Raw genomic sequence first — 5,000 nt, forward strand, 5'->3', positions numbered from 1 at the left:
GAGAGAGAGAGAGAGAGAGAGAGAGAGAAAGAAGAACAGCTCGAGTATAGAATTTCAATCCATAGAGAAGATTTTTACAAATGTCCGAGTTATAACGTGTCAATGGGATCGTTGAAGGGGTTGTTAGGGATGAGGAGGGGGGAGAGAGGGGTGGGGAGGGGGTTGGAAGGCGTGCAACGGGCGTTACGAAATGTTCGTTCGAACGAAACTGGTGGTTGCGGTCGCTCGTCCCGAATAGCTGGGACCGGTATAAAAGCCTTTTCAAAAATGTTTCACAGAAAAAAAAAGAAATAAAGAAAGAGAAAAAAAGAACGAGTTTTTACGATTAAACAGACAGAGACAGAGAAAACGAATTCGGATACACTTTCATACATATACTAATTCGAACGAATTATATATAGGGCATGTATATATGTATATATATATATATATATATGTATATGTATATGTATATTGTATGTATGTATGTATTAATAAATACAAGGATATAGATTTATATATATATTTATAGGGACTGGTATGTATCATCATTCGTATAAATGCATTTTTATTTATGGAATGATTCAAAACTTGTATACTTATGGATATACGTATACAGATAAAAAAAAAAATATATATATATATAATGTACAAATAATTATTTACGATAAATTGTACTCGATCGTTTTTTTAATGTTAAATTTAATGTCGATTTCGAAGATACGAAATATTTTTATCTATTTCTTTTTCTTTTTTTTTTTTTTTTTTTTGTTTTTTTTCTTTTACGTCTGATTTACATTTCAAATTACATTCGGTAATTTTCGTAAACGTTTTCGACCACGTTCGGTGCCCACTTTCTCTTTCTCGATAAATTGATCCTCGCCATGAGATCGTATTGATTTTCTTTCGTGTTTCGCGCGTGTCGAATTTTCATCGTTGAATTTCTTTTCTTTCTTTCTTTTCTTTTCTTTCTTTCTTTTCTTTTCTTTTTTTTTTTTTCTTCTTCTTCTATCTGAGAATATTTTAATCGTATATACGTTGATAAACGTATGTATTTACTGATACAAAATTGTTTTAAACCGACAGTCGTCAGCTGGTAAAGTTTAGAAGTTTACAATTCACTGAGTGAGATTATTTAGATTATATAAACATTATCTTCGTGAATAATATATGTATACTTTTGTCAATAAATAATTTTCTAACGACAATCTCATTACTTTTCTGGCATATCTCGTAAATACACACGTACACACATACACATTCGTATCTTCAAATAGATACACATGTATGTATACATATATATATATATACACACACGTACACACATTCGTATGTTCAAATAGGTACATTCGTATCGTATATGTATTTATGATATACGTACGTACGTACGTATATAAATATATGCAAGTAAACATTTATAAAGAAATGTGTGTACGTAGATACATACATGTGTAACGATATAAATAAAAGTAAAACGAACGAACGTAATGTACGCATGTAAACGAGTGAGAATTCACGGTCGGCCGTGCACGCACAAGTTAAATCGGTAACGAAAAATTCGTCCTTCTGCCGTATGCGACTTTTCTATACGGTTAAGTGAACGTGTGTTCTCGTTCTGGTTGCTCCAGGGACAGCTAATTCGTGCGAAACGACGAATCGAGGATTTCAACAAATTGCATGTTACGTTGAATATAAAAAGATATTTTTTTTTTTTAATATCCTTATCGTTCAATTTTTTCTCTTTTTCTTCTTTTTCGTCTGCTTTTTTCTTTTCGTCGTTTTTTCGTTCGTATGCAAAATTGTATTAAAAATATATATATATATATATTTATATATATTATTATTATATTAAATATATAATTATTATATCGTGTAATCGATAAAAAAAGTTTTTCGATAGGAATAAAAAATTATTTCATTCGATGTAGAAACTACGACGATTATTACATGACGATTGTTATTCAACAATTTTTAGTATTCTCATCATTTTTCTTTTATTTGATGTTTATTATACACTTGTGTTTTGTAATCAGTTTAATTATAAATAATTTATTTATAAAATATCATAAAAATTAATATAGTTTATAAGTACGTTTAATAAAAAAGAGTATTATTGCAAAATAGGAATAATTGTCGTATATCGAAAATTCATCAAATACGTATACGCTCACGTATATATGATGTCATACGAAATATTAACGAAATCGATTCTATTATATCGATAGTTTTTAATGACGTAGATAAAAATAGATCGATTTCCTCTTTAAAACGTTTTTTCATTCATGTCTCTACGACTTTTCGTTCGAAAGATATGGTCATTTAAATTTCTCCATTCATGATTGAATGATCACGTGACAATCGTAGTAACGTGAGTACGAGTAGTAGTAAATGAAAAACTATTTACAGCTGATTCGTCAAACAGCTGATTCGTCAAACAGCTGATTGCGTAAATACCAAGAATTGATATAGGTTAGTGTACCAGTATTGAATTATCCTGACAATGGATATATTTAAATATCCATTATTTGTATCATATTCGAAATGATATACCATAGAAATTTCAAATACAAACAATTAATTTCTTTTTATTATTATTATTATTATTATTAACAATTATTTAACTAATTGTTATAAACAATTTATTATAATTTTTGTAATCGTTTCTTTAACATTGAACGTATGTATATCATACATCTACATATTTTTATGCAGTCAACTTTTTCTTATTAATAATTTTATTTTAATTTTTTAATAATATTTGTTAATAATTGTTAATAAAAATTTATTTTAAACAATTTTTAAGGAATAATTTGTTTTCAAATTAGTATAAAAATCTATTTATCCATATGCATATACTTTTTTTTACATACGTTCAATATATTGTTAATAACAATTGTTAATAACAATTTGTTATAAACAATTTTTGTTTTAATTATGGTTATATCATTCATATTACTATAGAAATATATCTTATAGAAAAATGTATGATTTTGTTTATGTGAAAAATAGAAATTACTTTTCGCGTCTCATTTTTCGAAGTTGACTGACATTTTTTCTTTTTTATTTTGTTTTTTTTTTTTTTTTTTTTTTGTTTCAACTTTATCATATACTTTCACATACGACTCCAGAAAATTTGTATTTCTCTTTTTTCGGTCGATATAAAGAAAAAATAAATTATCACCTCTACTGTTTTATTTATTTTTTCTCTCGTATGAAAAACTTTTCCTTTGATGTTTTATTACATAATTAAACGTCATATAAGGGGGTCGCTCTAAAGAAAAGTATTTAGATAATTTTTATCGTTGGTAATTTTATTATTTTTAACGAAGTTTTATTAACGATCTACTTTTCATTAAATTATATAAAAGTTTTTACATTTATTGCAATGATCACGCTATATATGTTGTAAACTATTATCTATATATTAAAAGGAATGTTAATTTTTGTAGTTTTTAACAATTTTAAAAAAATTTTATTGGTTTTTTATCGAGGTTACAAAAACTTTTGAAACGATTGCAATAATAATACGAAATAATATATATTATTTTGATTATTTAATAAGTGAAATATAAATCGTATAAATAATATTATAAACATTCTTTTTATACATTATTTTTTAACATTATTTTTTTCTTGACGACTTTCTTTTGCATTTCGTCTCTTCATCTTTCTGTATATATATTAATTATATATTTTATGTATTATATTTATTATATATTATATTATAAATTTTACATATACATTATAATAAAATATAATATATAGTATTATTATTATATATAATTAATATTTATAATTTATTACTTATATATATATAATGAATATATAAATACACATATGTGTATAAATATTGTATATATATTTATACAAAAAATTTAGTATTAATAATAATAATATATATTATATTTATTATATATATTATAAATTTTACATATTATACATTATAATAAAAAATATATATAGTATTATCATTATATATAATTAATATATATATAATTTAATATTTATATATATGTATACATATATTTTAATAATAATATATACTATATTTATATGTATATATAAATATATATATATATATATAATAAAAAGGATAAAGTGTCGTAGCTTATTACAATATTACAATATTCTTAATGGATTGGGATGCTAACACGTCTCATTCGAAGAATCTCAGAATTCTCTGAGAGAAATCAGAAGGAAGGAAACTAATTTAGAAACAAATTCGTATCGTGGCTCTACCTCTTTGCAACAGAGAGGAAATACAAGCGAGTCATGGCTTCGACTTTCAAATAGTCACAATCTCGTCGTTAAGCGAATCACAAGTCACGCTTCTTCCTTCGAATATAACTTTTAAAGGAAACTTCTACTATGGTAAACAACGACTCTATCTCTATTTGAGTGATATCTTCATTTTCAACTTTACTCGATTAGATATATAAATTTGAATACGAACAAATTAATAATTATAATTACATAATTATCAAATAAAATTGATCCTTTTCTTTTCTTTTCTTTTCTTTTTTTTTCTTTTTTTATCTATATCCTCAAAATAAAGTTCGAATTTTTCCTATATGTACAATCATGTATATATATATATATATATATATATTAATAATAATCATATTGTTACCAATTTTATTAATATCATATTTCATTATTATTTACATCATTATCATCATTTGCATCTATGCACGAAAAATAACTACATATCTAACACGAATAATATACATACATATATATGTATATATATATATATATATATACAATTATTAATATTTCTTGGAAATTATTGATAAAATAGATAAGAAAATATGCAGATGTTCCCATTGAATGCTTCACTTTATATCACACACACACACACATATACTATATATACACATTATATATATATATATATTATGTATGTACATACACAAACAAGAGACTTGAATTATCGGCTAGCCGTTTTGTCGTAAGGAAATTAATCGTTGTCGGCATGAAACAATGGCGAACTGCCGGTAGATAGTCGTCTACAAAAGAGA

General features: G+C 24.6%; 1 protein-coding gene across 2 annotated transcripts in view; it reads left to right on the plus strand.

The window, feature by feature from the left end:
- The window catches only part of LOC122633907 (beta-1-syntrophin), a 543,550-nt gene that overhangs the window by 211,075 nt on the left and 327,475 nt on the right, over positions 1–5,000 (plus strand). The window lies entirely within an intron of this gene.

This window comes from Vespula pensylvanica, chromosome 13, assembly GCF_014466175.1.
Source record: "Vespula pensylvanica isolate Volc-1 chromosome 13, ASM1446617v1, whole genome shotgun sequence".
NCBI lineage: Eukaryota > Metazoa > Arthropoda > Insecta > Hymenoptera > Vespidae > Vespula > Vespula pensylvanica.